Source organism: Eleutherodactylus coqui, chromosome 7 (assembly GCF_035609145.1).
Source record: "Eleutherodactylus coqui strain aEleCoq1 chromosome 7, aEleCoq1.hap1, whole genome shotgun sequence".
NCBI lineage: Eukaryota > Metazoa > Chordata > Amphibia > Anura > Eleutherodactylidae > Eleutherodactylus > Eleutherodactylus coqui.
In genome coordinates this window covers 6,661,667-6,675,044 of record NC_089843.1, presented here as the reverse complement: position 1 = coordinate 6,675,044, position 13,378 = coordinate 6,661,667, and the positions used below count along the sequence as shown (strand labels likewise).

Here is a 13,378-nt window from a genome sequence, read left to right as displayed (position 1 = left end):
GCCGAAGGTGATGATCTGCATCAAGTACAAGTTAGTCTAGCCTAACAGAAATTGTTACTGGGCATGAAAGCTGGCATCAAAGTGGGCAGACATTTTTTTTTACTTACATCATAAGGTTTTCAAAGGGTTACACGAGTTTGGGTCCCTGATCTGACAGTGCCAGCGCACAGACGGTGATGCCCCACATCACATACCATGGAGCTTAGCCTCATCCAGAGTGCTTCTCGGCATGAAAGCTGTTGTCAAAGTAGGTAGGAGGCCCCTTTTTAATGATTTTAATAAGTAACTTAGGTTTTCAAAGGGTTAAATGCGCTTGGGTCCCTGATCTCACTCTGCCAGCACACAGAGGGGGATGCCCAGATCAAATCGAATTAAGTTCAGCTCGGACAACGTGGTTCTACGCGCAAAAGCTGGCATCAAGGTGTGCAGTAGGCGACTTTTCCATTATTTGAATAAGTAGCAGGGGGGTTTCAAAGGGTTAAATGAGTTGGAGTCCCTGATGGACCTCCGCCCACATCCTGAAGGGGATTCCTTACAGCAAGCCAAAGTGTGCAGAAGGATTCTAACAAGTAATTAGGGGGTTTAAAGGGTTACATGAGTTTGGGTCCCTGATATCACTCTGCCAACACACTGAGGGGAATGCCTCCAGCTGAGTTCAGCCTGGCTCAGAGTGTTTCTGGGCACACAATTGGGCATCGAGGTGGGTAGATGGACGCCTTTTACTGATGTGCACAAGTAACTTTGGGTTAAATGAGTTTGAGTCATTGACGTAACACTGAAAGCGGGCGATGCTCTGCATCAATTGAGTCTAGCCTGGCACAAAATGGTTCTGGGCATAAAAACTCTTCTCAGGGTGGGCAGACAGACACTTTTTAATTATTTTAACCCCTTAGTGATTGTCCTACTTTGTTCCAGTGATTTTCATTATACAAACTGAAAGCAGCCGTAAGCACTGCAACCGTTATCAGACAGTGAGGAAGAAATGCACATGTGGTGGCCGCTCCACGCCGACCGCCCCCCCCCCTATGGTGGCCGCTCCACGCTGACCGCCGACCCCCCGTGGTGGCCGCTCCACACCAACCGAAGCCCCCCCCCCCCCCCCCCGTGGTGGCCGCTCCACGCCGACCGCCGACCCCTCGTGGTGGCCGCTCCACGCCGACCGCCGACCCCCCGTGGTGGCCGCTCCACGCCGACCGCCGCCCCCTGTGGTGGCCGCTCCACGCCGACCGCCGACCCCCCGTGGTGGCCGCTCCACGCCGACCGCCGCCCCCCCCCCCCCTGTGGTGGCCGCTCCACGCCGACCACCGCCCCCTGTGGTGTCCGCTCCACGCCGACCGCCGACCCCCCGTGGTGGCCGCTCTACGCCGACCACCGCCCCCTGTGGTGTCTGCTCCACGCCGACCCCCTGTGGTGACCGCTCTACGCCGACCACCGCCCCCTGTGGTGGCCGCTCCATGCCGACCCCCCGTGGTGGCCGCTCCACACCAACCGCCTCCCCCCGTGGTGGCCGCTCCACGCCGCCCGCCGCCCCCCGTGGTGGCCGCTCCACGCCGACCGCCGCCCCCCGTGGTGGCCGCTCCACGCCGACCGCCGACCCCCCATGGTGGCCGCTCCACGCCGACCGCCGACCCCCCGTGGTGGCCGCTCCACGCCGACCGCCCCCCCCCTGTGGTGGCTGCTCCACGCCGACCGCCGACCCCCCGTGGTGGCCGCTCCACGATGACCGCCGCCCCTGGTCATTAATAGTCGGCCCAGTAGCAGATAATGGTGCGGCACGCAGGAACTCATTGCAGATCCAAGGCGTTTATTTCACTCCTTGGTACACGAAAACACGCGACATTTCCACCTTAAAACGGTCTTTGTCAAGCATGCAAGAGCCACAACGTGCTGACAGCCGTATGTGGAACAAGTTGTGTATTTTACTGGCCCAACTCTGGGGTACATTACATTTTGGGAGGGGGAGGGAAAAACCCCAGAAACCCCTCCTCAAAAAGATGAATGTGCCGATTTAAAGCCCTCTAGTGACCACCATAAAGAGGCATCATTTTTAGTCTAGTCTGGCCAAATAAACACTGGCATCAAAATGGGCAGAGGGCGCCTTTTTACTAATCTGTAAAATTAACCCCTTCAAAGCACGAGCATACATGTACACCTTAGGTTGAGCATGGAACTAGCTGCGAGCCAACTCCATAAATGGCGACTGCCGCCCGCACAAAATGGCCATGACTGGAGCTAGCCACGATTGTGACTATTAACAAGCTTACATTAAATGTTGCCAATGACTGCAGCATCAGCTGTAAGCCCCACTGGTCCTGATGATGGGTTGCCATGGCAACCTGCCACCTAAGTCCTATTCAAGTGGAACTCCGCTCAGACTGGACACCAGAAAGACCAGCTGGACAGAAGGGACGCCGATGTTGGACACCCGCTGCGCTGATATTGAGGACTGCTCACCGACACTTTAGTCCTGGATGACGCCACTAGCTGCTTTTCTCCGAAGCCATTTTTCATTATTTTTGTTGCCTTTATTACCAAAAAGTAAAGTGATGCGGAATGGACAAAAATGAGTTTCCGCCGTCGGTTGTTTGGCTTTGTATTTGCCATACTACCTGTATTCTGTGGGTCGGTACGTTTATGGCGATACCTTGGTTGTGAGGGGGTTAATATTTCAGATCAGTAGAAAGAGCACAAGAAAAAGCTCATCTCATCGGGAAGTGCGGAAATAATCAAAACCTAAAACTTTCTTAGATACGGATAAAACTGTCCTCAGGCCAAACATCAACCAATCACCAGCTAATACATGAATCATGTGATGCATGTGGGCGGGGAGAGAGAGATGCCAATCCTACTATAGCAATTCTGACTGCTGCATTTAAATGCCCCAATTTGTGTTCTGGGAGGGGGCCTCACGCCATTCAGTTGCCCTGGCAGCTTAGGGCCTTCTGAAGTCCCCCAGCGCTGCTATGGCTGATTGCCAATCAGTCTGTCTGGCCCTGGCAGAATGCCGTATAATGTAATAGTGTCATATAATACTGTATGAGCGATGATACAATTGCCAGTTCAAGTCCCCTATGTGACCTTTCACACGGGATGGAGCAGACCGCATGACACGGTGCAAGTGATGGGAAGTTCTGCCCCTGAATCCGCCGGCTACTGGTGGATTTTGGTGCGGAATGAAAATGGCTTAAAACCCGCCTGCAGTTAGACCCGTGGATTCAGCTGCACCCTGTGGCCGAATTCCGTTTAATGTGAAAGGTCCCTGTGGCGACTAAAAAAAATATATAATATCGTATTGATTAGTAGGAAAAAAAGGTGATAAAAGTTGAAAACAACTTTTTCCATATGTATAATTAAAACCCATATTTAGTATCGCTGCATCACAGTATGTATCCCGCGCTGCGAGCATTGTGAAAAAACAAACGCACAACGGCAGAACGGAACCTTAAAAAATAATAATAAGTAATCAAGAAGTCCAATCCAAAATGTTACCGAGAGAAACGACAGGATGTCCCGCAAAAAACAAGCCGCGAGAAATAACAAGTTACGGCGGCCAGAAGAGGGCGGCGGGAACGGTATTTTTTTCCAAAGATATTTTATTTTTTAGAAGTTGTACAGCCAAAAACCCTGGAATGTTGGTCTGATCGTAATGGCGTCGCCCCACAGAATAAAGATAGCAGCTCTTTTTGGCCCCATTGTGTACACTGGAAGAACAAGACAGCCCCTTCCCAAAGATGGCGGAATTGTGTTTTTTTTCCATTTCACTTGAGCTAAAAAAAAATTTCCGTTTTTCCATACATTATACGGTACATTAACCTTTTGCAATCCAATTTTGGATTCAGGGTTTCCTAGGGGGGTTTCTCTTTCTGTCATTATACAATGGCGCTGTCTGCTGGCTAGAGCCAGTACTGCGGTGTGGGAGATGCTGGAGAGGCTCCCAACAACAGAGCGGCCAGTAATATACAGTAAGAATACCCTGCCGGACGTCTTAAGACATTGGGGCTGTACAGCCTTCAATCAGAATGTCTTTAGATGTCAGACAGTGGATTGGAAAGGGTTAAATAGTGACTCTGAAAAATACAACTCGTCCCGCAAAAACCAACAAGTCCTCAAACAGTAACGCGATGGATAGAAGAGTTATGATTAGAGATGAGTGAGCATTGCCCTTAGCGAGTACCTGCCTGCTCGGAAGAAAAGGTTCAGGTGCCGGCGAAGGGCGGGGAGGGGCGGGGGAGAGCAGGGGGAAACAGAGGGGAGATCTCTCAGCCCCACCCCCCCCCCACCCCCTGCTCCCCACTGCTCACTCCCGCAACTCACCGCTCATCCGCGCCGGCACCCGAACCTTTTCTTCCGAGCGGGCAGGTACTCGCTAAGGACAATGCTCGCTCATCTCTAGTTATGATGTTTTTGAAAGTGTGGAGGAAAAAACAAAAATGAAGAAAATAAAAAAAAGGAGTTATTTCAATGTAAACTGAGATTTACCACTCCTTGGCTGCGGCTGAGGTCACGGGGGACGCTGGGGTCACGGGGGACGCTGGACGCTGAGGTCACGAGTGACGCTGGACGCTGAGGTCACGGGTGACGCTGGACGCTGAGGTCACGGGGACGCTGGGGTCACGGGTGACGCTGGACGCTGAGGTCACGGGTGAGGCTGGACGCTGAGGTCACGGGTGACGCTGGACGCTGAGGTCACGGGTGAGGCTGGACGCTGAGGTCACGGGTGACGCTGGACGCTGAGGTCACGGGTGACGCTGGACGCTGAGGTCACGGGTGACGCTGGACGCTGAGGTCACGGGTGACGCTGGACGCTGAGGTCACGGGTGAGGCTGGACGCTGAGGTCACGGGTGACGCTGGACGCTGAGGTCACGGGTGAGGCTGGACGCTGAGGTCACGGGTGAGGCTGGACGCTGAGGTCACGGGTGACGCTGGACGCTGAGGTCACGGGTGAGGCTGGACGCTGAGGTCACGGGTGAGGCTGGACGCGTGCGGCACACACTCTACCACAGTTTGCTGTTATGATGGAATTTTATCACTATGTAATAAAGTTCTACGTTTTTAACTCAGAACTTCTGGCTGAGCCGAAGCTTCTTCTCGTGGGCTTCCTTATTGTGCGTTTGGTCGCGCCCGCTCTGTGCTCTGTCCTTCACTTCTGGTGTGACTGGTGAGACGTTTTTTTTCCACCTTTCTAAAAAAGGCCATCTGCCCACTTTGATGCCAGGTTTTATGCCCTGTGTGTGAGATCAGGGGCCAAGACTCGTTTAGCTATTTAGGGCGTCATGCCCACGGCCGTGACTGACTCTGCCAGCGGAATATCGCAGCGGTGTCTGCCACGGCGCTCCCCGAAACCCCCATACTTATCACTCCAGATCCGCTGTGCGCGTCCCGCATGGAGGGCCAGCGTGCAAGTGCAGTACAGCGCGTGACGCAGCGGCAGTGCCGGATGACGCAGTGAGCGGGGACGCGTATTCACGTGATACTTCAGCTGTGCTACAGCGAAAGTATGGCGTGACGAGCGGCTTCTATTGACTACAATGGAAGCCGGCCTTCGTATTCCTGGGGCAAATAGAACACACTGCGTTTTCTTTCACGCTGCCGAATTCTGCAGCATGAACATTGAGCGATCAAGTTCAATAGAACCTAATAGCAGCGGCACAGCGCCGTGGACTGCGGCCGTGGGCATTAGCCCTTAGTCATATTCCAATCACTATGCAGAGACGTATTTATCATATTATACATGTGATACAGTAGGCTGCCCTCCATACTCTACCTGCTCATTTCATTAGTATTCTCCTCACTGTTGTACATACTAGTCTTATCTGCCATACAACAGACTGCCCTCCATGCTGCAGCGGCTTCTTCTATCTGCTAGGTTATGGACTGACCCTGCATGCTGCACATACTTGTCATATCTGCTGTACAATATGCTGCCCACCATTGTGTGCCCGCTGCTACACTGTTTCCAAAACTCTCAGACACTTCTGTGATACCTACAGACCCAGCATAAGACGGCCCACTGGTGGCCACCGTATACAGCCTGGTCGTGGGCTGAGGAGGTCAGCTCTGGAGATAGTTGGTGAGACCCTCTATGGCACATCATGTGGAGGCAGAAACACTATACATGTATGTCCGATAGATATATAATATACAGGGGGGCTGGAAACTGTTCACCCCATTAAAGGGTTTGCGCCAAGATATAACCCTATCCGCTATCCACGGGATTGCTGCGATCTGACCACTGTGACCCCCGTCGATCCATAGAACAGGGGTTCAGAAGATCCCTGCATGAAATACGTGGAGGTCGCGCATGTGACCTGCCTGTCCATTCATTTCAGTGGGCACTGCAGATATTGTTGGGTTCGAGCCCCCACACCGCTCTATTGACGGAAAACTCAAAAGGTTATCAAGGCTCCAAATTCTGGAAGCGAAAGCGGAAACGGCTTTTATATTATAAAATAAAGACAATATAACGTATATAAACTCGCTATCACGGTAATCGCACGGACCGGCGCAATAAGGCATCACAGCATGTTTAGTGGGCAACGAATTCTGTAAAAAAAAGACATTGCCAAAAAATGGCAAAATTGCATTGTTTTCTTTTTCACCCCATTTAGACTTTTTTACCATTTTTCGGTACATTCTACAACTCATTGTCTGGCGATGTCACCGGATATAGGAGGGGGTTTTAGCGTTTGCAAAGCAGGGATGGGAAACGGTAAAGTAGCAAATAGGAATGATTTCCATATTTGGGATTTTACCCACTCGCCTTTTTTTTTCGCTGCGTTTTTCCCCAATTGTCAATGGGACTTTCTAATATTAAGATCGCATCGTACAAAAAATACAAGAAAGTCCCATTGACAATTGGGGAAAAAACGCAGCGAAATCGTGGCGAAAAAACCCGCTAGTGGGTAAAAGCCCTTAAAGGGTGTGAAGACATCTGCAAACGTTACATCCATCTACAATACAGATGAAGACTTAAGGAGACTCGGTGACCATCATTTCGCAGCCCTCTCTGGGAGGGACATGAGGTAGTGCCACGGACTCGGACCGCAGTGATATGTCTGCGGTGTGGCAAGTAGTTGGGAAAATATTTGCATTTTATTAGTAGCAGCACAAACATCGAGGATTACAGGAAGTAGTCCTTCATATTCATGAGCTGCAGACTAGCTCCACCCATCCCGCCCTCCAGCAAATGATTGGCAGTTACCTGTCTATTACTATGCACAGAGAGAGAGCTGCCAATCACTGGCTGTAGGGCGGGGTGGGGGTGGGTAGCTGGCAGTTGATGAATATGGAGGACTAGCCCCCGATGCTACTAATAAACTGCAAGGTTCTTCATACATACAGACAGCAGATCGCGTGGCGGCGCCACCTTATGGGGCTCTTAGTGCAAAGAGAGTGACAGGTTCCCCTTAATATAATGAGCAGCAATCTGCTAGAGATGCAGAGTCCAGTAATCGTTTGATACAATGTTGCAGTCCGGACACTGCTCCCTGCACTGACACATTGTAACAAACCATCACAAGAGCAGACAGATTTGTGCTGCTCCCGGAGGATTGTCTATACCTAACTACAGATTCTCACAAGAAGCAGAAATCTACAACTAATGAAATAAAGTATATAGGAAAATTACAGAACTTCTAGTTCTTTTCTCCCATATGACACATGCTGGTATAACCTGGGGATCTCCTGTATGTAAATATATATCTATAGCTGGTATAAGTTATATATCTCCTGTATATAGTAATATGGAGCATGCTGGTATAACCTGGGTATCTCCTGTATATAATTATATATGTACAGCTGGTATAAGTTATACATCTCCTGTATATAGTGATATGGAGCGTGCTGGTATAACCTGGGTATCTCCTGTATGTAATTATATATGTACAGCTGGTATATGTTATACATCCTGTATATAGTGATATGGAACATGCTGGTATAACCTGGGTATCTCCTGTATATAATTATACATGTACAGCTGGTATAAGTTATACATCTCCTGTATATAGTGATATGGAGCATGCTGGTATAACCTGGGTATCTCCTGTATGTAATTATATATGTACAGCGGGTATATGTTATACATCCTGTATATAGTGATATGGAGCATGCTAGTATAACCTGGGGATCTCTGTATATAATCATATATGTACAGCTGGTATAAGTTATACATCTCCTGTATATAGTGATATGGGGCATGCTGGTATAACCTGGGTATCTCCTGTATATAATTATATATGTACAGCTGGTATAACCTGGGTATCTCCTGTATATAATTATATATGTACAGCTGGTATAAGTTATACATGTCCTATATATAGTGATATGGAGCATGCTGGTATAACCTGGGTTTGTTCTGTATATAATTCATCACCTGTATATAGCGACATGGACCATGCTGGGATAACCTGGGTATCTCCTGTATATAATTATGTATACAAAGTTAGTATAAGTTACACATCTCATGTATATAGTGATATGGACCATGCTGGTATAACCTGAGTATCTTCTGTATATAATTATATATGTATAGCTGGTGAAGTTATATATTGCCTGTATATAGTGATATGGGGCATGCTGGTATAACCTGGGTATCTGCTGTATATAATTATGTATGTACAGCTGGTATAAGTTATACATCTCCTGTATATAGTGATATGGACCATGCTGGTATAACCTAGGTATCTCCTGTATATATTTATATATGTACAGCTGGTATAAGCTATACATCCCCTGTATATAGTGATATGGACCATGCTGGTATAACCTGGGTATCTCCGGTATATAAGTATATATATACAGCTGGTATAGTCATACATCCCTGTATATAGTGATATAGACCATGCTGGTATAACCTGGGTATCTCCTGTATATAATTATATATGTACAGCTGGTATAAGTTATACATCCTGTATATAGTGATATGGAGCATGCTGGTATAACCTGGGTATCTCCGGTATATAAGTATATATGTACAGCTGGTATAGGTTATACAACTCCTGTATATAGTGATATGGAGCATGCTGGTATAACCTGGGTATCTCCTGTATGTAAGTATATATGTACAGCTGGTATATGTTATACATCTCCTGTATATAATGATATGGAGCATGCTTGTATAACCTGGGTTTCTCCTGTATATAATTATATATGTACAGTTGGTATAAGTTATTCATCCTGTATATAGTGATATGGCGCATGCTGGGTATAACCTGGGTATTTCCTGTATATAATTATATATGTACAGCTGGTATAAGTTACACATCTCCTGTATATAGGGATATGAAGCATGCTGGTATAACCTGGGTATCTCCTGTATATAATTATATATGTACAGCTGGTATAAGTTATTCATCCCCTGTATATAGTGATATGGACCATGCTGGTATAACCTGGGGATCTCCTGTTTTTTATTATATCTCCTCTTCATCCTTCAGAAAGTTCTGAATTGGATCCCCGACTGTAAATAAATGCTGACTTCCCCCTCAGAGCTCCCGGAGCAGTAATCCTGCCATGATGCGTGGAGAGCTCTCACACCATCAGTACCATGGCCAGCGGCCACTCTCCAGCCCGGCTATCACTAGTAGGAGAGCAGAGCAGCCAGCAGTAACCCCACCGCACACCTCCCTGCTAATGCTGGAAGCTCCACACAGTAATAGGGGGGCGCTCTGCACACCGCCCGAAACTCCTCTATTGGAGGGCATGAGTGGTGCACCCAGCCTGACAGCAGACCTCACTGCACACTTAACCCTTTCTCCTTAGACGACGGCCGATACTGGCATGGATATCACACAACTGAAAGAAACAAAAACATGGAGGAGCTCGGCTGTAGGGCCGCCGGGGGCCAGGAATGACTAAACATGACATGTGGTAATCTGCGATTATACAGGAGGGGATGGATATCCAAGGTATTCTACAGCAAAGTATTTCAGAAAACATTGTCAACCGTATTTGCTCTCATGGCGCTCCTTGTGTCACCCAAATCCCTCTGTAAGCTCTTCCTGGCAGTCAATCACAGGGAGAGAACCCTGAATGTTATAGGGGGAAGTGGGTTGCTAAACAAGAAGTTCTGGGACTTGTAGTTGACTGACAACGTTAAACAAGGAGGAGGTAGCTAGTTTCTCCTCTGATGGCTTTCAGTAGTGCAGCTCAGTGGTCAGCCCTGTTGGGGTTCTGGTTTGAATCTGACCAGGGTCAACATATGCGTAGAGTTGGTGCGTTCCTCCCGTGTTTACGTGGCTTTTCTCTGGTTTCCTCTCACACTAAATACTTATTCATACAGGCATATATTTGGTACATATTATATTTACATATATACACGGATTGTCAGTAACTCCCCTCCCCTAGAAGGAGTATATATATATACACTCATTGTCAGTAACATCCCCCCTAGAAGGAGTATATATATATATACACTCATTGTCAGTAACATCCCCCCTAGAAGGAGTATATATATATATATACACTCATTGTCAGTAAAGTCCCTCCCCTAGAAGGAGTATATATATATACACTCATTGTCAGTAACATCCCTCCCCTAGAAGGAGTATATATATACACTCATTGTCAGTAACATCCCCCCCTAGAAGGAGTATATATTTATATACACTCATTGTCAGTAACATCCCTCCCCTAGAAGGAGTATATATATATATATATACACTCATTGTCAGTAACATCCCCCCTAGAAGTAGTATATATATATATATATATACACTCATTGTCAGTAACATCCCTCCCCTAGAAGGAGTATATATATATATATATATATATATACACTCATTGTTAGTAACATCCCTCCCCTAGAAGGAGTATATATATACACTCATTGTCAGTAACATCCCCCCCTAGAAGGAGTATATATATATATATACACTCATTGTCAGTAACATCCCTCCCCTAGAAGGAGTATATATATATATATATATATATATATATACTCATTGTTAGTAACATCCCTCCCCTAGAAGGAGTATATATATACACTCATTGTCAGTAACATCCCCCCCTAGAAGGAGTATATATATATATATATATATATATACACACACACTCATTGTCAGTAACATCCCTCCCTAGAAGGAGTATATATATATATACACTCATTGTCAGTAACATCCCTCCCCTAGAAGGAGTATATATATATACACTCATTGTCAGTAACATCCCCCCCTAGAAGGAGTGTATATATATACACTCATTGTCAGTAACATCCCTCCCCTAGAAGGAGTATATATATATATACACTCATTGTCAGTAACATCCCTCCCCTATAAGGAGTATATATATATATATATATATATATATATATATACACATACACTCATTGTCAGTAACATCCCTCCCCTAGAAGGAGTATATATATACACTCATTGTCAGTAACATCCCCCCCTAGAAGGAGTATATATATATATATATATATATACACTCATTGTTAGTAACATCCCTCCCCTAGAAGGAGTATATATATACACTCATTGTCAGTAACATCCCCCCTAGAAGTAGTATATATATATATATATATACACTCATTGTCAGTAACATCCCTCCCCTAGAAGGAGTATATATATATATATATATACACTCATTGTTAGTAACATCCCTCCCCTAGAAGGAGTATATATATACACTCATTGTCAGTAACATCCCCCCCTAGAAGGAGTATATATATATATATATATATACACTCATTGTCAGTAACATCCCTCCCCTAGAAGGAGTATATATATATATATATATACTCATTGTTAGTAACATCCCTCCCCTAGAAGGAGTATATATATACACTCATTGTCAGTAACATCCCCCCCTAGAAGGAGTATATATATATATATACACTCATTGTCAGTAACATCCCTCCCCTAGAAGGAGTATATATATATATATATATATATATATATATATATATACTCATTGTTAGTAACATCCCTCCCCTAGAAGGAGTATATATATATACACTCATTGTCAGTAACCCTTCCCCTAGAAGGAGTATATATATACACTCATTGTCAGTAACATCCCCCCCTAGAAGGAGTATATATATATATATATATATATATATATATATATATATATATACACACACACTCATTGTCAGTAACATCCCTCCCTAGAAGGAGTATATATATATACACTCATTGTCAGTAACATCCCTCCCCTAGAAGGAGTATATATATATACACTCATTGTCAGTAACATCCCCCCCTAGAAGGAGTGTATATATATACACTCATTGTCAGTAACATCCCTCCCCTAGAAGGAGTATATATATATATACACTCATTGTCAGTAACATCCCTCCCCTATAAGGAGTATATATATACACTCATTGTCAGTAACATCCCCCCCTAGAAGGAGTATATATATATATATATATATATATATATATATATATATATATATATATATATACACACACACTCATTGTCAGTAACATCCCTCCCCTAGAAGGAGTATATATATATATATATATATATATATATATATATATATATATACACTCATTGTCAGTAACATCCCTCCCCTAGAAGGAGTATATATATATACACTCATTGTCAGTAACATCCCTCCCCTAGAAGGAGTATATATATATATATATATATATATATATATATATATATATATATATATACTCATTGTTAGTAACATCCCTCCCCTAGAAGGAGTATATATATATACACTCATTGTCAGTAACCCTTCCCCTAGAAGGAGTATATATATACACTCATTGTCAGTAACATCCCCCCCTAGAAGGAGTATATATATATATATATATATATATATATATATATATATATATATATATATACACACACACTCATTGTCAGTAACATCCCTCCCTAGAAGGAGTATATATATATACACTCATTGTCAGTAACATCCCTCCCCTAGAAGGAGTATATATATATACACTCATTGTCAGTAACATCCCCCCCTAGAAGGAGTGTATATATATACACTCATTGTCAGTAACATCCCTCCCCTAGAAGGAGTATATATATATACACTCATTGTCAGTAACATCCCTCCCCTATAAGGAGTATATATATACACTCATTGTCAGTAACATCCCCCCCTAGAAGGAGTATATATATATATATATATACAATCATTGCCAGTAACATCCCTCCCCTAGAAGGAGTATATATATATATATATATATATATATATATATATATATATATATATATATATATATACACACACACTCATTGTCAGTAACATCCCTCCCCTAGAAGGAGTATATATATATATATATATATATATATATATACACTCATTGTCAGTAACATCCCTCCCCTAGAAGGAGTATATATATATACACTCATTGTCAGTAACATCCCTCCCCTAGAAGGAGTATATATATATATATATATATAT

General features: G+C 44.8%; 1 protein-coding gene across 1 annotated transcript in view; it reads right to left on the bottom strand.

Annotated features, from left to right (window-relative positions):
- Positions 1-13,378, bottom strand: part of CYP26B1 (cytochrome P450 family 26 subfamily B member 1) — a 129,889-nt gene that overhangs the window by 74,777 nt on the left and 41,734 nt on the right. The gene's annotated exons all lie outside the window — the stretch shown is intronic.